At 38.0% G+C, this 22,283-nt stretch overlaps 1 long non-coding RNA gene across 1 annotated transcript; it reads left to right on the forward strand.

Annotated features, from left to right (window-relative positions):
* The first annotated feature begins 3,376 nt into the window (after window positions 1–3,376).
* Window positions 3,377–20,296, forward strand: LOC115006409 (uncharacterized). The gene is made up of 3 exons (XR_003832055.1): window positions 3,377–3,470; window positions 18,082–18,113; window positions 19,995–20,296. It is a non-coding gene; the product is annotated as an uncharacterized LOC115006409 (long non-coding RNA).
* Window positions 20,297–22,283: the final 1,987 nt, after the last annotated feature.

Here is a 22,283-nt window from a genome sequence, read left to right on the forward strand (position 1 = left end):
GATAAACTGTTTTGAGATCAAAATCACAACAGCAAGTACAGTAGGCATATCACATAAGCAAGCACACTCAGTCAAACCCATAACTTACCTATTAGGTCTCATTGTCCCGTCGGCAGTAATCATTAAAAAAAAACACTTCCGGTTTCATTGTCGATGTCCCCACATCGTTTCCAGTACAAAACATTTCCATCTTGAACATAGTCACATTGATAAAAGCCCATGAACAGCTGTTACAATCTTTGAAATCAGTTAATCATTTGAGAGATGTTTTTCTTCACACGGAGCAGATGTTAGTTGTCTGCATGCGCCGCCGAACAGCTGATACCCAGGTGGAGAGCGGGCATCAGCTGTTAGATTGACACTTGATCTGAGGCAATCGGTGCTTCGTTTCGATATCTAAAGCCATCAAGGCCAATCAGTGTCCACCTGATAAGGAAGTGCCAGCTCTCTTCTGTTTACAGACTGAGCTGGAGCAGCTCAGCCTCCTGGTGACACTTTTATTGTGTAGCAATGAACTGCTCCATCTTTTGACATCTGATGCTCATGCCTTTATTCTTTCAAATGTAATATTTTTCAGAATTGTATTTATTAATTACAAAATACAAAAACACAAAAATATTACAAGAAATGTATTTGTACTTCCCTTACTTTGTGTCATTACTACTGGCAGGGATAAATGGGTATATAATAGTTATTTATGAGCAATACAAATAATATTGTATTAATAAATATTAAAATATGTACACATGCACAGTTTGTGTACGCCTGGTGTTACTCTTAGAAAATTATGTCTAATAAATTAAGTTTTTATCCCTTTTATCTGAAATTGGAAGTTTTACTTCATATCACTTGGTGCTATGTTTCTATTGTGTTTTCCAGTCCATACCTACCAGCTATACCCATCTTCAGGCATCTTTTTCAACAACAAACTTCAGGCAGAGTGTATTTTCTTAAAATTCAGTAAATTCAGACCACTATTACTCAGTGCCAGAAGTACTTGGAGTGATTAATCAATGTTTTTGCAAGAACAATAAGATAGTTATATTTTGAATGAGACCAAAATCATGCATCTGGTGCAAATGGTTGAAAATCAGCTTTCAATTTACTTTGGGTATTTCTTTTGTGAGTATTTTTCGTATTTTCGAGTAAAGTCCCCCACACCTCAAAAAAAAGATTGATTCTGTACTTCCCACTTTCATGCCGTGGCTACATTGTTTGTACATGCATTCATAATCATTTGGACAAACATTCAGAGTCCAAACATGCTCATACATAAAATGTATCAATCGTCACATGAGATGTGCTCAGGGTTTCAATAAGCACATTTATTATATTGTGCTTTTTGGGATTAACAAGAGAGAAGCCAAAGCCACAGCTCATGTAAGAATGTACGTACAGGTGTGTGTGCGTGAAGGGGAAACAAAAGACAAGGAATATATAGTAGGTACAGTGAATTTAACGTAAAATGGACGCTCTTTTAAATCCGTTTCATACTTGAGAGTAACACTAAAGCAAAAGCCAATTTCTGGTCAGTGCAGGGAATCTTACATTTCTCCAGATTTCCATAGAGGAAGTAGAGTAGTAAATCAGGGACATGTTGGAATAGGCCATGAAATACTTCATATTTAAGTGACTGATTAAGGCAGATTAAGACTTTGTGCTGCATATATTCTGATTTATATACACAGTATGAGTTGTGTGACTATTACATTAAGTAATTATATTTTGGAGAAAGTCAGGTAATATGCCATTTCTATTAAATGTTTTAATTCTGACATATTACTTAAATAATAACTGGGCACATTATTTCTATTGCATTTGTAAATATTTAAATAAATGTACCCAATGTAAAGAGACAATTTTACATTTTGTAAAATGAGAATAATTCCCTAATAATATTTGGTCAACACCACCTGTTTTGGTGGTCGTTATCAGTCATAATTACCATTTTAATGCTTTAGACAGAGCAATCATGGGCAAACTGCACTTAACCACACATTGTGAAAGTAAAAGTGGTTAATGTGTTTAGGCTTATGGAACACAACTATTTTGTAAGATTTAGGAAAAGATCATGGTTTGGGTTCAAATAAGTATGTTTGTCACGTTACATGAAATGAGTCGACATGTTGAGTGTCAGGACAGACGAGGACCCAGGAGCGCAATTTCGACATCAAGGTTTTATTGAAAACACACAACAGGGCCGAATGAGGCACAGCAGTAGTACAGTTCAGGGATATTCTAAACTCGTAGTCGTAAGGCGGAAGGCAAGTCGGGTTTACCGGGGCTGGAGATCAGAGTAGTAATCACGTGGCAGGCAGGCAGGCAGGCAGGCAGGCAGGCAGGCAGGCAGGCAGGCAGGCAGGCAGGCAGGCCAGGCAGGCAGGCAGGCAGGCAGGCAGGCAGGCAGGCAGGCAGGCAGGCAGGCAGGCAGGCAGGCAGGCAGGCAGGCAGGCAGGCAGGCAGGCAGGCAGGCAGGCAGGCAGGCAGGCAGGCAGGCAGGCAGGCAGGCAGGCAGGCAGGCAGGCAGGCAGGCAGGCAGGCAGGCAGGCAGGCAGGCAGGCAGGCAGGCAGGCAGGCAGGCAGGCAGGCAGGCAGGCAGGCAGGCAGGGTTCCGATGCAGGCTTGCAGATGATCTGACAAGTGTGGACTGAAAAACAGGGCTTTCTATACAGGGCATGATGAGTGGTAAATGCAGTGCAGCTGGTAGGTTAACGAGGGTGGAGCAGAGCAGAGACAGGTGGAGGTAATCAGACAGAGTAGAGAGAGCAGGGAGCAGAGTGGCACATAATTGAAAACAATTAGTGGTGTTACCAGGCAGGGAGAGGGCTCATGACAGTTGAGTATTGGTTTCACACGGGACACAAACAGTGAAAGTCATGTGTTTGTTTGACCCAACAATCCACCCCAGCCTCTTCCCTTTTTGAACTTTGTGTCCGTTACAATACCCACACCACCGTATTATTCAGAATACCAGAAAAATATTAAGTATGTCCCAATACGTATTATGTCAAATCTGGTATGTCAAAATTGGAAATATGTGACATCAACTGAGCCTCCGAGAGAGCACAGACAGATGACAGTCTGATCAAAGAGTTTAGAATCAATGTACTTCTTTGGCCTGATGACAGTGCATTGAAATACGGACTGCAACAGATAAATGAGTAGGAGGGTCAAAGTTCCAGGCGCAATGTTGTGACAAAGTGGTATGTCCCAATTGTACGCATATAGCATGCAACAGTAGACTTACGTTCTTTGTCAGGGCAGCTGCAGTACGTGTTCTGACTCTCAAAAATGTTTTGCAAACATGCTGAGAAAAAAAAAGTAAATTGACTCGATCACAGAGCTGCAGTAGCCTAAAGTGCAATGAAGGAGAGACCAGCACCAGGCATGACTCAACAAGTCACATGGAGAGTAAAGTCGTGACACGAGAGACCGTCAGATTCCGTGTGGTACTGGAGCAGAAATAAAAGGTAATGACTTGTGTTGAACAAATTGGCTGTTTCTCTGTTCCTCATTCTACTTGATTTTCACTTAGATGTGAATGTTTCTGTTGAATTAAAAAGATCTGCAATATGCATTTATTGCAGAGAAAATATTTTTTGAAGTTTTCCCTCTGAACAGCAGCCACATTACCATAATGCATGTTTCCATAGAAACAGCCTTACTGAGCCCTTCTTCGTGGAGCTGTTGTTTTTAAAAATATTTTCTTATTTATAGTGTCTACGTCTTGTCATTTGAGAAAAAAAAAACTGGCAAAGCTAATTTTAGTCAAACAGTAATTAACGGAAATGATGCATTGCATATTTTAATATTTGCTTTGTATGAACATGCAGTACTGGCTTTCTTACTGCAGTGCAATTGTAATAAATGCTAGTAATTTAAATCATGCTTGGTTTTCTATTTGTATTTTTATTGTTACTGATAATATTTTGCCAGATATATATAAACCATGGCTTGCAAACAAAAGTTACATGGGACATTGGAATTGACATTGGACAACACACTGATTTACTGGGTGTCAGAGGTCAATGACTTACTTAATGTCAAAGCCTGACAACATGTGAGCATAGCATAGCATAGCATAGCATAGCATAGCATAGCATAGCATAGCATAGCATAGCATAGCATAATATAGCATAGCATAGCATAGCATAGCACAACACAACACAACACAACACAACACAACACAACACAACACAACACAACACAACACAACAAAGCATAGCATAGCATAGGTACGAAACAAACCAAGCAAAGAAAACACTGCATATTTCACGCATTAAAAGGCTAAGCATTACTTTAAATCTTTGTTTCTTTTGTCTATGAAAAAACATGTATAACAAAGGAGAAATTTCTCCAGAGAACCCCCGCCTGAAAGGTCATGCACAGCAGGTGTTTTTGCACTTATTCTGGTTGATTAGGCCACTGATCAGGCTGAAGTTGGAGCTATGCTGAGAGTTTGTTAGAATTAACAAACTGAATACACCTGAACACACAGAAGACATTTCAGATGTCAGGCTTCAGTAATAAAAACAGTGATGATGGTTTCATGGTCCTGAAATTGTGCATGCTGGCTCACTGTCAAACTGCCATGGCTTACCGAGGCACTTGAATAGAACAAAGCCATTGCTAATATCATAAGTAACAATTGTGATGTTTCATACTAGGAAAGTGATATGGCTGCCATGAAAAAAGGCCTATCATCAAGGTGTTATCCCACACCATCCATCAGGTCTTAACATAGTTCTGAGAATTGGCCTAGTCAGAGAAAAAAGTGAAAACTTTTAGAAAGCATCTTAACAAAAATAGAGCAAAATATTTTTCGAAAACATTTTATTCATATGTTTTTGTTTTCTGATCCTGAAGCTGTTTCACTACCATCCACATTTTGTTTATTGTTTTCCAGTTGTGACCTCTATGACCTTTTTCCATTGCATTGCTGGAGAATAGCAGCATACTCAAAAATCTAGATATTTTATACGTTTTTTGACGGTTCTGAGAGTGGATTTGGGATAGGCAGGAAAAACCCATTCTATACAAGATTCCCAGTAAGCAATGTCAGTGCAAACAATACCATAGAAAGGAAACATAATTTTATGCAGCTATTATTAATGTTATTAAACGTTGTAACATTAGCAAAAATGATGCTGTCTAGATTTTGTTTTTGTTCACGTTGTAGATATGTGGAAAACATTGCTAATGTTTTTTTTAATTGCTCAAGTTAAGTGTGGTAAATTCACATGTTGGGACACAAGGCTATTGCTATGGGAAATGGGCCACATTTGATGGAATGTTGATAAAATATGCAAAGTTTGACCCCCTAGACCTGGCAACCCAAAGTTATCAGTGCGTTCATATCAAGCTAACTCAGTGTGACTGGCCTCCAATGTGTCTGTTGATACATTTAAAAAAATACAGTAAGTCAAACCAAATCGTTTTCTATCTGGCTCCACTTCCTAAAAAAAGAATGAAAGGGAAAAGGATGCAAGATAAGGAATAAATCCACTTTGTAATTTCCTTTTTTGTTTGCTGCATACACAGTACTGTATGTCTATATATTGCGCTCACCAATTCAGGTTTGGTTTGTCCTTGAAAACTTAAACTGCTCTAGGACATTTTCTGTAATGCAGAGATAGAAGTTCATATTGAGTTTAATTCATTCTGTGGCAAAAGTGGCAACGCAGGATTTTGCACAACAGACTCTGCACTGCTTGAGAGTTTCCTTTGCTGGCTCACACAAGGGAGGAGTTTGAGAGACTGACAAACATCTCAATGTCTCAATTTCCATGAGGACATATTCATATACTGACATTTATTGCTTTAGGAGTCAATGTTTCCTGGATTTAATACCAACTCAATCTTTAAAATAAAATGAGTTGTTGGCTGCTTACAACACATTTCCTTCATGCAAACCCAAACAGGCACGGAATATAGATACAGTTGACCGAGAGCAGAAGACTTGAAAGCAGGACATGTTCAACATGTCAGGCAAATTAAATTAAATAAAATAATTTCTCATATTAGACTTCATCTAATACACTCGGTTCTCTTGTGCCTTGCTTAAATATCTTATGCATAAAAAGGGCTGGGAATAGGGGAAGATATTTAAGAGAAATTCTGTTTGATATGTGCCTCTGCAAAGATAAGAGAGTTAATGAAGTTGGAGATAAGTAATTTAATTTTTCTGCCACCTCGGTGGGGAGAGATAAGAGCATAATAGAGAGGAAGAAACTGTTAGCTGAAAGTAGAGGAAAAGGCCAAGCTTTTAGCTCGCATGAAAAGATTTTTACTGGTCAATAATTAAAACTCATTTCCGAGACGAGAAATGCATTTTCAAGTTAGAGTCTGACGTTACTATTCAGTAGTTTGTACGGATCATTGTGTGTATGTATTATGTCCTACTTTATCAACATCAGCATTGCTATTTTCTTGCCAAAAGATGAACAGATGGAATTTTTAGTCCAAATGAGGCAACTCTAATTAGATGCCCGCTGATGGCTTTTTGACAGGCAGACAGCTTATCGGTGAGAATGAGCCAGGTCTGCATCTAGAATGTGATCATCTGAAGAACTAAATGTGGGAATGTGATGTGTAACAAATACACTTTATTTTTCATAATACACAAATGAAGACAATATACATTGTGGACTGCAATATTAATTAAATCATATCAACTGCCACTGAAAGAGAACCAATAAGTTGCATTTAGGCAAAGAAAGAACTGTTGTTTTAGCTCAGTGTGGCTGCTGGAGTTGTTTTTTCATTCTGTGTCTTTTGGCCACAAACACTCAATAGACAAGTTCCCTGACTGACATCAGACAGCAACTCAGTGTGACAGTTTAGACAGACAGATTTCCAAAGTTGCAAGAAAATCCAGTTTCTCTTATTTTCCTCCAGACACTCTTTTCTCTGCTCCCATCTCTCTGCATTCATGAAGTCATGCAACTATACATTTTCATTCTCGACTCGAGCAGACATCTCTTCATCTCAAATTGCAGTGCCTACAGCAAATCTTCGGCTTGGCATAATTCCGTTGATTTTGTTTGCACTCGTGCCTCCTCTATACTTTGTTCAGTAAAATCCATCTGAAAAGCAGATGGCTTTGCATTTGCTTTGGACAGTGGGGATTGTGCTTGGAGAATGTTAGTCCAACATTGTTCACATCCACATCTTTTCTTAATCTTCTTTTTAATAATATTTATTATATATTTCAATATAGTTTTAGGAATGATTTATTAATTTAAGGGCAGACACTACAGATGAATAGGGTAAACATTTTAACTAAATATTAGATTATGTTGATTGCTTACATTAAGACAGTTATTTTAACTAATTACATTGTATTACAAGTTTTTAAATATGTTTTAAGAACATTAAATATGTGTTAATGTGCATACATTTCCTGAAAATAAGTCTCAACATTGGATAAAGCAAGGTTCAAAATGTGTGTTGACATATTACAGTCAAAGGTTTTTACACAGGGACTTTTAGATATCTATTGTATCACTCTATAAATCAGAATAGTGTCAACAGCCATAAATAACTAAATCCATTTTCACCATGTGTTTTGGGAATAAAATATGAATCAGACTATGAATGATGTGTGAATAAACCCCTCTATAAAAATCTTCAGAATATAGATAGGAATGAAACTGGAAAGTTTGCTGTGTGTAAGTGCTACTGAAGTTGATGAGAAAATACCTTTAGATGTATGTTTTGTAAATGTCCATACATTTTGCAAGACACTACTGATGATTGGGATAAACATTGTATCTAATAGACATTACCATGAAACTTCCCCAGTTAATTTCTTACATTAAGGATATTATTTTTTGTATTACAATTTTTCTGAAATGTGATGCTTAAATGTGCAAATAAGGCATTATCTAATGCTACATGTTGGTGAATTTAGGAGAAATCTACAGACGCAAATAGACAACATTTTGTGAAATATACACCTAAATGTTTATTTTGGAAGTTTTCTTTCCACTAGTCTAAAAGAAACCATGTTGTGGAAGCAAAATAGCCCAAACTCTCTAAATTGACCAGTGCAAGAAAAAACAATGTCTCGCCTTAACAGAGTCTGCTCTTTACATTGTCCACAGAAATCTAAAATGATATACTTAAGAAACTGAATATTATGCCTAAGGAGAAATATATACCGTATATACAATTCTCTAGTCAAGTGTTGTCAGATATAGTGTGATTGTATTGAACCCTTGTCTCTGTATTACAAATCCAGCTGAGATGACTGTGTCACTGCTCCCCTTGAGAGGACACATGTTGTATTGGAAGCATCACGAACTGTAGTGGAGTTTATGCTGCAGTTTTAGAACTTGTAACAAAAGCAGATTTCTCACATCACAAGGGAGGATTCGTCCATATTTAACATTTACTGTAGGTATGTGTTTCTGAACATTGCAAGTACAATGAACAGTATTGTGCCAGCATTGATCAAACCAGACACCACACTCATATCCTCAGAAAGTCTGAGTGCTCTAACAATTGTTTTTTCAAAAGGGAGATTGAAATGATTTTAAAGCTTTTGTTCATTGCTGATGTGTCACATTTCAGGACATAACAAACCCGTCTCTCATCTCACAGTAATAAATCTCCACCACAGCATAAACCTGCAGTGAGTGTCTTAAGCCAGCAACAAACACCTACAACAGTGGAGGAGATGAAAATTGTGGGTTTAAGGAAGAGGCCAGGTAAACTGCAGAGTGATTTCCCATCGGGCTAGAAAGGATAAACTCCCTGGGATTTCTTACCCCATTTAAGTTGAAGTTTGCCCAGCAATCAACCCAGAGCCACACAACCTCCTCCCGAGAATGATTACCTGCTAAAAAGAAAAGCGCACCTACTTACCTACCACATGCCACCAAGTTTTACTTTCTTTGCTATGCTAATAAGGCAGGGTGGTGAAAAGAGGAATGATGAATTGCCTTGTCATATCTGTAGAAAAAAAGCAGAAATATCGTCAGCTCAGTGTTTTGTCTCTGAAAATCATTGACAGTGAGTATCTGAATAGATATTTTTACACTACTGTACTACTGTAATACTTTTACATATTGTACGTTTTAACATGTTACATTCTTTTTAATCCTCGTTATTTCTCTAATGTTTGTTTATTTAACGGCAGAATGTGCATTATCTATATTAATAATAATAACTTGCGTAAGATCAGAACTTGCCTGTCTTTTTATAGAACACGATGGGTGATGTACGGTAGGAGTACATGTACCGTATGTGACGTCAAATCATTAGTCATCTCTTTGATTTATTTTTCTTTAGCTCTCTCACAATAACCAGAGCTACTTCAACAGTAAAGACAACATTCACTCGTGTGCTTTTTCCTAGTAAGGGCAAGCTGTGGAAAGTTATTATGAAAAATTGGACATAAAATTGGAAAGTGAAAGTGAAAGGTATAAAACGACTGCTACATGCGTATTGCAAGGTCAACAAATTTGAGTGGAGCAATCGCTGAATGAACAAAGCGTTTTGTCTCACGGATTGATTGCAAATGTTGTGCAGTCAGCTTTCTCTTGGACTATTCTGAAAACTTCTTTCAGCGAATGAAGGAGTTCAGGGAATGCAGTCAGGGGGGTTGTATTAACTCATACAACCTGTGTTAAACTTCTCCTAATAAATGCAGCAGAGTGATCTCTGCATGGTCAATTCATTGTTGTTCCCTTTGCAGCTGAAAAGAAAAGTAACAGTTGTTATGTAATTCAAAATGGATGATCTAACCTTATCGATGTATAACAGCACTAAAGAGCAATGAAAGTCATTTACTGAGCTGATCTTTGCTGCATGGCCATGGTCAGTTTCCACTTAGAGGATTTTGTTGGACATGCGTGAACCTGATAACAATTGAATCGGCTGCAACTGCTGTTGAGTGATATACACTTTCTTTTCCACAGCAACCAGAGTGTGACAGATGGAAATGTAGGGAAAAGAGGGCTGGAACAGCTTGCTGCCACACACTCACACATTCTCTCTTTCTCACTCACTCACACACACACACACACACACACACACACACACACACACACACACACACACACAAACACACACACAGTATGCTTTCCAGTCAGTAGGAAGTCCTGACACCGTCTGCTGCTAGCCCATGAAATAAGCTTCTCCCACACTGTTCCACCATGTGCTTTAATTTTGGGCTTCAGCGGTCAGAACTTCATTCAGTGACCCGGTTTCTCTCAGCTGAACTTAAGAGCTGCGGTTTTCCCCCAAACTCACTTTTTTAAGTGTCCTTTGAAAGTAAAAGAGAACATCCCGTTGATGTTTACTTCCTAATTACTGCCTGAATCAATATAATCAAATAAAAATGAATGAATTGTGTTGTTAGCACTGAAGGAGCATCAACACTAACCAATATAAGTTATACTGATTCTGGCTTCATACGTGGTCAATTTCCATTTTTGGAAACCCTAACCCTAACCCAAGTGTCTACTTGTCAAAGTGTATTGATATGAAGGGGCAAAGTTAATTGTTTGTTTATATCCAAAGGGTTACTATAAAAGAGCCCATTACTACCTCATGGCATGGGATAAAGATGTTTATCCTTAGCTTTTGTGTACATTAGTTTTATTATGTGTTTTCATTTCCTATTTGTCCACTGCACAAATTATGTTCTCAAAGAAAAAAAAGTAATTTGAATTTGAATTGGATAAGAGAACGACACGACTGCAACCCTTTTTGTCACTATATATGTACCTACTATAGCCTACTATATACTAAACATTTTAGCATGTTAAATAGTATTGATAAAAACACATATACATATCTGGTTCTTACATTTATTAGATATTCTAGATATAAATAATTGTCACCGCAAACTACCCACTCTGCCACCAAGCATCATTTTTACTGCATAATACAAACAATTAAAAATCTCAATATTTTTACATATATAATAAAAACATTATTCTAGTGAATGAACCTCGTACTAGATTAATTTTGGCTCTGCTGGAATTTCTCCAGGAACTCTGCACTGGGCCGGGGCCATATTTTGATGTGCTCCATGCCTTTGCCTGCCAATATTATTTCATAAAAATGTGCATAGTATGGGTGTCGCTTGTTTTCATAATGCATGTTGAAGCTGCTGCTAGGACACACGCAGGGTGATGTAAAGCTTCCCACAGTAGCTAAGGTACAACTTGCTATATGGGCTCCATCTCAAGTCAGATTACAAATCATAAACTGCAGCCATCACAATTTAATTTATCAGCAATCCTGCTAATGAAATCACTGAATAGATGCACGCTTTTACTCAGCACATAGTTAGAGCCACTTAATGTGAAGAGTATAAAACATTAAAATGTCTGTAGAAACATACAAGAATATATGCTCATAGTGGCAATATACCATGATAATCCTGAACCTAGTGATTTATAATTGTAAAACAGGATCTCATTAATTCATATTAACTTTCAACCTAAGGGAAATAGGGTGAGAAAGTGATTAAAGCTACCCAGCATACTGTCGTATGCTGGGTTCATTGGAACCAGAGTGATATACTGTGGAAAAGCCTCAGCAGAGCTGGCTGAAAACTCATATTTCACATTTCAACCATTTCTTCTTTTCCTGATCGGTTAGAGAAGACCTAGACCTGGACAAGATTAATGACATTTGTTAATAGAAACAAGCTTTTTAGCTTATTCACTACACATGAAATATATTTAGTTATGTCTGCTTTCGAAAATATGTCATAGGTTTTCTGACATGAATGTTTTTATATCCTTCTTTAGAAGAAATGAGGAGAGATTGGCTTTGGTGCATCAGTGAATAGATCAAATTCCCACATTACTGGAAGTTCTTATCAAGGACATAATATTAAGCAAGCCTGGATGTTGCTTAAAGGAAGGACAGGAAGGAATGCATTGTTTTAAATTATGTCCTTGATTTTGACTGCATGACCATAAAACTAAAACTAAAAAACAAATGGCTTAACAAACCTCACATATACCTCGCCTAAAGATCAAACCAATACGCCGGCGGAGTGAACTGAATTAATTATTATTCCATATTTAATCAGTGACTATGGCATATGTCTAGTTCTAGATGATAAAGTGCAGTATGATAAAGATGAATATGCTTTAATGTGTTATTTTGCACTTTCCCCCAGCTATGCACTTAACATCACTCCTACTATGCAAAAATAAAATGTATTGTATGCATCTGTTTTCTTATCTCTACACCAAGGCCACCCATACGAATGCTTGTACCTTCATTGAACTAAGCAAAGTATCTAAAACTCCAATCAGACTAAATAGATAACGTAATAATATCATATACAGCATTGTAAGTGATACCAGGACACGTTCTCCCAACAAAGAGAATTCAATACAATCTATGTGACGAAATAGATTTCAGATTTGTACTGATGTCCAAAGAGCTGCCAGCTGCTGGTTAAAATGAAATTACTCTTGCAGTCCAGAGTCCCCACCCCCTCTGCTCTCAGTCAAGAGCCCATTAGTAAACCAATGACAGACTCCATTCGGTTCCAGAAGTATATGGCCCTTCACTGACCTTGTTTGATTACATCGCTGCTCACAATTTCTCTTTTGTGTGCCCAAGAAAGAACCTCCTTAGTGAAGTTACTTAACCAAGTATCTGTTCCTGGATTGATTTCTGGCTCACTCTTCTCATCATTAGCATCAAGTGTGAGAGGATTTCCTTAGATAACCCATCAAAACGGATGGGCTCTTTACATTTACTCCTACACTACAGGACAATAAAGAGGTTTTTTTTTTTAATGCCCCAAAGCACAGAACAACCACAATACAGCTGTGAGGAGCTGATACTGTTATTAATCAATACTGTACCCCCGACACTCATGTATTTGGTGTTAATTATGTATCAGAAAGTGTGACTCAGATGTGAGGTACCAATAAGAAAGGACGTTTTTCATCTCCTAAGAATAACACGGCAAAGCCAACAAAAAACACACGTCAATGTGTGTGAGATTAGATGTTTAACCAGGGTATAGAAATATCTTCCGATGCTTAATCACTAAGAAATGATGGATTTAGAAAGTAGTTGTTGAATTCCTTTTCATTAAAATCTATAAATATACATTGATCCATACGTTTGAAATGCATTTGTCAAGCCTTCACATGCTTAGATTCAAATCCAATTTCTCCCAGTCTGTTCCTTGGATCTGCACACATTACTGAAAAGAACTGAAAAATCCAATCACTTTAGTGTGACAAGATGGCGAGATGGGAGATATGTCCACTAATCTTGTCTCTGTGACACTTCCCAAATGGTGAAGTAGTGGAAAACAGGATAAAAGAAGAGACTGTGATATCGCTGTCCTTGCTCAGTCATCAGTGTCACATATCACTAAGCAATAAAAGAGATTCCTGGCAGTTCACTTGAGCCAGCACCTCGGCTCCCTGTGCTCATGGATGATAACAAAGAGCAGAGTAAACTGACCATTTTGTCTGAGACAGGGGGCTGAGTGGCATGTTTGATTTATCTATAGTGCACATCTTTGTGCTTGGGTTAACGCTGAAAGACAGAGACTCTGTTCACATTGCCCTTGGATAGAACAGTTGTACTGTTTGGATACCAAACACTCACACTGTGTTTTGATGTTACATATCAAAGCTGGTCTTGGTATCCACATTTTTGCTGCAGTGACTTTTACATAATGATGTGCAAAACAGAGAGGAAGACTTTCAGTCTATTTAACAGTTGTAGTTTGAGGTGGCTTTTGCCTAAACCTGAATCCACTTCACCTTAAACCAAGGGTCTTCAACATTTTTAGGCCAAAGACACCTTCACTAAAAGAAAGACGGAACAGGGACACCCTACTACATGTGTATAAAATTGAGTTGCATATTAAACTAGGCCTACAATAACGCATAGGGCGGCCGCAAAGGTCATGTGCTGTTATGGTGCCTTGCTGTATTACTAAGCTATTAAAATAATAGTAGGTAGTGTCAGGTAAATTAATCCACATTGGAAAGACTATCATATGTATTTGTTTACCTCAATCAATATATATATATATATATATATATATCTACACTACGAATATGTTTCTGCGCAATTATGTATTTTCTGCACTGAGTATTACAAACATAATAGGGGCACTTCCCCTTTAAGAGAACAGGTAAACAAACCATTACTTCCTGACTGCCGACGGAGGAGCGTGTTGGCACCAAACTGGGACCAATGAGGAGAAGGTCAACGCCTACTCCTTCTATGTAGCCACTTGTTCTACGACTCTCGGGACACACCTGGAGCGGAGCCGTGAGACCGCAACGATGGGGCTCTTTGAGCCATGCGGTCTATGGAAACGGCGACGCGAAAGGTGTCCTCAGCTGAGAATATTTTCTATGTTTGACTTATCACGTTAAATAAATATATCGATTGAACTAGAGGATTGCTGTTTTGATTCGACATTTAAGCTCCGAGTTCTTCAGCTTTTTCCCAACCCTTTAGTAGCCACTAGTTTGCCGTTATGGATAGGTGCCGCACAGTGATTTAGCATAGATTAGCTAGTTCACGTGAATGCAAGAGGATTCATGGCTGACAGGTAATGTAGTGTAAATTAAATGCATTTTTATTTTGCTTGTTTTTCTACAAAAACATTTTTTAACAATGGAACTGTAGGGAAAAGGGGGCCGGAACAGCTTGCTGCCACACACTCACACATTCATTATACCTTTCTAACTCACTCTTACACACACACACACACACACACACACACACACACACACACACACACACACATACACACGATATGCTCTCCAGTTGGTAGGAAGTCCTGACACTGTCTGCTGCTAGCCCATGAAATGAGCTTCTCCCACACTGTTTCACGATGTGGTTTCATTTTGGGCAGTGATATTGCGGCACCCCCCCCCCCCCCTGCAATAATTCTGAGGACCCCCTTGGGGTTATGGACCCCCTGTTGAAGATCCATGCCTCAAACGGTTGTCCTTGTAACATGTTTCAGCCCTTTTTTTAAAAAAGCATCTTGATACTGACAGCCTCATCCTGACTGTTAATCTCGCTGCTAAAGAACGAGTGCATCATCTGACCAGCTATTCAACATGAAATTACAATCATGCAAATATTTATACACCTTTTTTAATTTAAATGATTTAAGCGAATACTGACTCTGCTGTGGGCTTGTGAATATTAAAAGGAAAAAACAACAGGCTATGTAATCATCTACTGCCCAAATACAGTACAGGAAACAAACATAATCATCTGGTAAATGTTAGCTGCTAAAGCCAATATTCACTCATCATCATGAGAGTCTAAAACCTTTGCTAATCAACATGAATAACTAAAGCAATGTTGGCCTTGAATTGCACACAGCCGTGGAAACTTTGTAAAAGGGTCATTCGTTCACATTTGTGAACTCCTAACGTAATGACCTATCACTGCAAACAGATAGATCCCGATGACAAACAAACACTGCCATGTTTGTTCTGCAAGCTGAGCAGCTGTGATAATGCTCGCTTGTTATCTAAACAGGTAACAGCCTATGCATACATTACCAGTTTATAACTCAAAAGTGTATTGTTGGCAGTGTGATAAACGAGTTACCCCTGCAGTGAACATGTTCTGACTTTTTGTCTCCCTGCAATGAAGTCAGAGGAGGCTCTAAGGAGCCGGTATGCTAATGTAGGCTGTCCAACTATGAGGATGCATATTTATTTCAGAGCTAAACTGTGAATGTGTATATCTTATAACCTGTAAATATCATCATAACCTGTAAATGTCCTCATAGTTTACTACACCACACAGCTAAGAACACTGGAATGAATGGAGGCATTCTCAGATCAGCTGTAAACCTGTATGTGCAAACCTGCCTGGCAATAAAAATATTTTAAATCAGTGAAACCAACCAGCATTCTCGTAAATCCATCCGCTATCAGTCTGACGACAATTTTGCTTCTCTGGGGGCAACGGTCAATATCTCAATGTTCAGGTTTACTCAGCGGATATCCAGGACAACTCCCAGGTCATTGTTTATAGTCCTATTAGCAATTTGAGATGCGAGAATGGATTTGGAGTTGAGAGACGATGTCTACGCCCGGATTGTTTCACAATTATCCAAGCTAATAAATATGTAAATCATCGTCAGACGACAGCCGATATGTTTAAAGATTGCATTTCAGCCAATGCGTTTCACCTTTTTTGCTAAAGCCGAAGCCTGCTAAACGGTGATTGGTCAATACTACTTTGATTACAAATGGACTAAAAAAGGATGCCAAACACTTGTCCTATTGTCTAGAGATTCTGCATTCTGCAGATAACTGTTTATAGAGATTATAAAATCAGTGATAATTCTTGTCTCATGGCCTTTCAAACTCATGACTCTATTACTCAAATGGAATTTCCTGGATTATTTATTGTTGTCGCACTGCGCTTGTGCCACATATGCTAAGATTAGCATTTACCTTACTGGTGGTAGTACAACACAGCAAACCATTTATCTTAAATGTGTCTCCTCAAGGAATATAAATGGAACAACGCTCAATTGTACTTACCAGCAGTAGTGTCAGTTTATCCTCAAGTATAAATGACGTCTGTTGACAGAGCGCTAGAAGGTACCTCTCATGAAACCATGAAACAGGAGTTGAGAGTCACCTAAATGATGTAACACACATACATATTTTAGAGCTAAACCATGATCTTTTGCTAAACCTAACCAAGTGGATTTTTAGGGCTTTTATTTTTGTTTTGTACAACGTTGAACAAGTGTTTAAACGGAAAGAATGCAGATTAGCTGTATGGGGACACCTGCACCTGTTGTTGTTTTCAAACTCGGCTTGCTGACCTTTTCCCCGTTCATTTGGCTGTAAAAAAGTTAACAAAAGCGAAGAAATAGTCCCTAATCCCCCTCACATACTCCTCCATCAGCAGATACCATTTAAGTGTAAAAATATTTAACTAAAACTAAAATGAACAGCAAACTACGTTAATAAAATATGCAACAGTCATGTGCAAGAGGTACATTTGTAAAGATAGCTGGATGTCAGTCAAACCCAGCTGTGAAAGATATGGTCTATTGTGAGTTAGTTGGAAATGAAAAAATACAACAGCCACATAGATATCACACCAACTGCAAAAGCTCCATTCATAAATACACCACTGGTGTCTGAGATAGCACAAAATATGAATAAATAATATATGTATTTATTATATTATCAACCTTTGCAACCAGATAAATTGTGTTTTCATTGTTCGGGCAAAAAAAACATATTTCAGTAAACCTTCATAAACATCTACTGATACGGTGTGTGTGACAGTCATCTGTATGCATCTACTTCTTCAACAACACTTGAGTCTAAACTCATAAATCGCACCACTGACTGCTCTGCCATCTTTACATCCTTCATCCCACTCATCACTGATAGCTGATGACAGTAGGGCAGATTGTTTTTTGACCGTCTCACCAATCAAATATCCAATGATACTGTGAGTTTGCACATTAATGGATATACACACACTTGGATAATGTTAATGTACAATATAATTCACAATAGTTGGTCTTATCTAGACGTATTGCTTGACACAGTGATGTGTTTCACAGATTTGTGCAAGGTAATTTTAGATGTCAGGCCGAGCTGTTTGTGCAATGAGTCTGTCTGGTGAGTATATTCAAATGAAGTGTTCTTATTTATATGTTATCCTAATGTATAAATCCCCAAAACTGTTCCATGTTTTCTCTCTTTTTTGTTTTAATAAATAAATGCCTAAGTATTGCTTTTGCCTTCGTATAACTGCCTCTGATTATTCTACAGAAATGTTCCCTCTCTACCCAAAATGCAGTACTTTTTGTGCACCATGAGCCACAACAGGTGTTTTTAATAAGGCACAAAGCTTTTAATGAGCTAGTTTTTTTTTTAGATTGACACCTATTGTTTATTCTGAAACAAATTTGCATCTGTAAAATCGATAGCTTCAAGGCGCTGAGACATCACTGAGCAGGGACATTTCATTGCTGGAATGAGAATAATTAACTACACTTGACATGTTTATTGTAGCGAAAGAATATGTTGCCTAAACAGTATGCCTATTCTCTTTGTTTCACAGTTTTCGGATGTCACTGGAGTTCTCTTTCAGAGGTATCCTTAAACCCTGGCAAGCTGAAGAAATCTTTTTTATGAAGCTTTTATTTAAAAATGACAGAAATTCCTTTTAGACAGTCACAAATCTGCTTAGGAGGCAGCAGCAAAGTACGCAAGGACCAATATAAGTGTTATTTATTAAATAATTTGACCACGCTAGCAGTATGGTTTTAGGATGATATCTATTGAATGGATTGGTATGAAATCTGGTTCACAATTAAAGGTCTCCAGAGGGGGAAAGCTTAAGACATTGGCGATCCCCTGACTTTACCTCTACCGCCACCATTAGATTAAAATGGGACTTGGTTTTTAGTGAAATGCCTCCATTGGATGGATTGCCATGACGTTGGGTAGAGATATTCAAGGTGCTTTTGTCAGAGGATCTCTATAATTGATGCTAATTTGCTCATTTTTACATTCATGTTTCCCAGACAATATATACTTATGACTTATGATTATTGGATGTCAAGAAAGCTGGTACAAACATTCATGTTCCACTCAGGATGAATTGTAATACTGTTGGTGACCCTGTATCTTTCTATCTGGTACCACCACTGGATTAAACTACAGCAGTCTACAAAACTGGATGTAAAATAAATATAAAATAGATGATAGAGGGGGGATTTTGATTAGATGTTAGATTGAAACGTTGTAAATAACAGATACATATTAAAGATACAGCATCTGCGCATTTTTGGATGTGCATACCCTACAACCTGTGTAACACCAATAAACTAATCCCAATTCTCCACAAATCGGCATATGTCAGTTTTCCAGCTAACATAACAGGATATAGTATTTTAAATAGCATATGTAATGCCATGAAAACTACTAACCGAGTAGTACCAAAAGGCTTATTGTCGCTGACGCTTCTAAGAAAAGTAATTCATATTTAAAAGCCTGTGAACCATGGCACATCAGAGGGAGCAGCCATATGGCTAAGATCAAAACCTCCCCTCGACTGAAAAGAAAACTCTGCTAATTAAACGCTTCCCGATTAATTCAGCCACTCTAATTAGACGAGAATTTATTCCGCATCAATATTTCACTGTGTCAGCAGAAACGACGCCTTGGCCACAAGATAATGAAGAATACAGCTTCTTTTTTACCAGCCCGCCCCCTCCGTCCAATCACACTATATTCACACACATGAACACACTATAAATGTGAGTGCACACACACGCTTGCCGATCCACTTATTTAATCATTTGTCTTTTCACACTGATGAGTTGTTTTTTCCCTGGTGACTGATTTTGAGGGATGGGGTGATGCAAGAGATGAAAAGTCAAAAGTTGATCAAGCATTTAAACTGAGGAGTCATTAGATGCACACCCTCTGAGTGATTGCCAACTCAAAATTAAGGATATTATGATTTGTTTATCAAGTTATGAATCATTTTACACCCCTTGGATTACAAAATCAAAATAATTTGAGGATGCCCTGTTGCTATTTTGTAGTCAATTAAAATAAATTAAAATATCGTCTGATTAATTTGCCTTAACTTTTTTCTCCTATTCTATTGTGTTTGAGCAAAACCCATGGGCTGCGAGCTGATGCCCCCTGTTAAAAGGCTGCTAACAGATGTTTAGTGCACACAAATTGATCAAACACTTTCTTTATTTTATTTTTCTGACACTTTAAAAAATAACTGAATGTCTGTGACAAAGTTCTAACAGCTGTCATTCCTCAGATGCCGGAGGCCCTCCAAATAAAACCTAATGAGTTTGGGGTGTCGAAAATGATTCAATCACAGGCAATGTTTGATTACTACGAGTCAGAAAATAAGACCAAGTTGGTTCTGCTTTTGGTTTTGGTTTTCATGTTCTGATCATACCTGCCGGTTAAAGTGATGTTCTATACATCCTACCCACTATTCAGATAGAAAGGGGTCATCAAGCAGACGTCGGCAGTCGGGCTGAGAGAGATCAAAGAGGCCATCAACATCAGATGCCACAGGCGGGGTTATGATCTGCCTTCATATATGACCACATAAATCTCCATGACAACTGAGAGCTGTGGCAGAAGGCTACAGAGATAGTTAAGATGACTTTTATACGACGCTTTGAAATGAACAGTTTGTTACTGAATGATGACAAAATAGAAATAGATTATTTTATTAGGTGATGTTTGTGTATCATTCGACTTCTACAATGAAGTATTTGTGAAACTTAAAATGTACATGTGTAGTGGTAGTTAAAATGGTGTTGTATTAGCAAAACAGTCTATTTACATGCATTCACATATCATTCATGTCCATGTTTATATTATCAGGTTATTTATCATTTAAGCTGCATCAGATAAATAATTTTCAAAATTGGAACAATAAACCCTCCCCTGTCCCAGATTTATAATGCGTCTGTGTAGTTTCTTGGCATAGATAATATAGCAGGGTTGTGTTTACTGATCCTCCTCTTTCCCTGTGGAACATTAGGATGCATCTGTCTGCTTTCAACTGATCCTATCCTGTGCAGCATGTTGTGCCTCACCCCGAGTTAGATTAGCCATTTTCAGTTCAAAGGTCAGAGTTCTTCAGCAGGTTGTTTTTGGCCTCCCTTGTCTCCTCTTTCCAGGTGGAGTCCATCTCGACTTCAGGAATGCGATCCTGGTCCATTATGAGAACATTTCCGAGACACTGGAGTTTTTGTTTTTGTACAGGTCCTCATTGGAGATCTTTTCTGGCCAAAAGATTTGGCAAATCTTACAGAGACATGAATGAACATGAATTTTTTTCATGTCACTCTCAACCACTCGCCAGCGTTCTGATCCGCACAGCAGAGCTGTTGTAACGTTGCTGTTTTATATTCGGATCTTGGATTTTTGGTGTGTTTAGTAGCCTGTTTATTATGGTCCTGTGTGTTATTGTTAAGTAAAACTTATGTTTTATTTGCGCTTTTTCGAGGCGACACAACCAGAAATGAAGAGGCTCAAGTCGGAAATGCAATCAAACAGAAGTTTGTAATGAGGAACAATTCCATCACTGAGAAGAATATGTTTTATTCCATAACTGAGCTATTGTGTTTGTTGCTGTTTAACACTTGATACTTTCACTGCACTAAGTAAATGTTCATGTTGTTTTATGTCGTAGGCTACATTTCCAGTTGGTTTTGTGTTTCATCTGTTGATGCCTTGTCAACTACAAAAAGTAATTGGAGCCAGTTGTTTGTAAGAAATCTAAAACCATATTTACATTTGGAAAGCTTTCCGTATTTTTAGAGACATGGCTAACTAATGTGCTAATTTTTACATTACATGACAATGTCATGAACACTGCGGCATTGATTGGATTCTCTCCTCAAGAGTCATGGATGTGGTTATGAAGGCACTTATGAATAGACAGACAATGCCCTTCAGTTCCCTAATAACAACGCTGAAAAAAAACCGGAACAATATACATCTACTCATATACATACTGTAATGAGAATTTCCCTTATATATATGTTTCGTAAAAAAAAAAAAACTGTGTTACTTGCTAGCACTGGGACCTAATCATTTGTGTGTTATGCAGTGGATGCACTGGTTTAGAGAACAACCAGTCAGATACAGGAGAGCAGGAAAGTGTTGAGGGGGAAACGAGCAGAAGAGATAAACAGCAAAGAAAGGGATGCTTGATCAAGAAACAAACACACAAGAGGAAAGAAAGTGTGAATTTCTTACTGCTACACAGAAGTCCTATTATTGATCAAGCACAAACTGCTCACTAACAGCACATTCAAAGCTGGTGTGAGAACAATTTTAAACAAAGGACATAATTAACCAACCCTTGGGCAGTAGTGCAGGGAAGTGGAAACGCAAGCGTACAGTACATAACCACTTTAGCTTCATTAGCACTCTTGTAACCAGTGAGTCACTCAGTGAGGTAGTCTGCTGGTGACCTTCGTAGTGCACTCATGTGCACATCGAGTGCCATGTTCAATTCTTCGGGATGAATTAAGTTAACTCATTAGAAAGGATTCACCAGACCAGAACATTGAGGAGACAATTAAAAAATACCTTTATATAGTGCATTAGTTTTTTTTCATTTCCACTTTAATACTGGATTTATAAATGTTTCAAGAGAAAGACATTTCTGCTCAGTTGTTACTGATATGAATCGTTTGTAATCCAATTATCAACGAGATATTCGCATTTCCCACAAAATCACTCTTTCTGTTGCTATATACATTAGAA

This window comes from Cottoperca gobio, chromosome 3, assembly GCF_900634415.1.
Source record: "Cottoperca gobio chromosome 3, fCotGob3.1, whole genome shotgun sequence".
Classification (NCBI taxonomy): domain Eukaryota; kingdom Metazoa; phylum Chordata; class Actinopteri; order Perciformes; family Bovichtidae; genus Cottoperca; species Cottoperca gobio.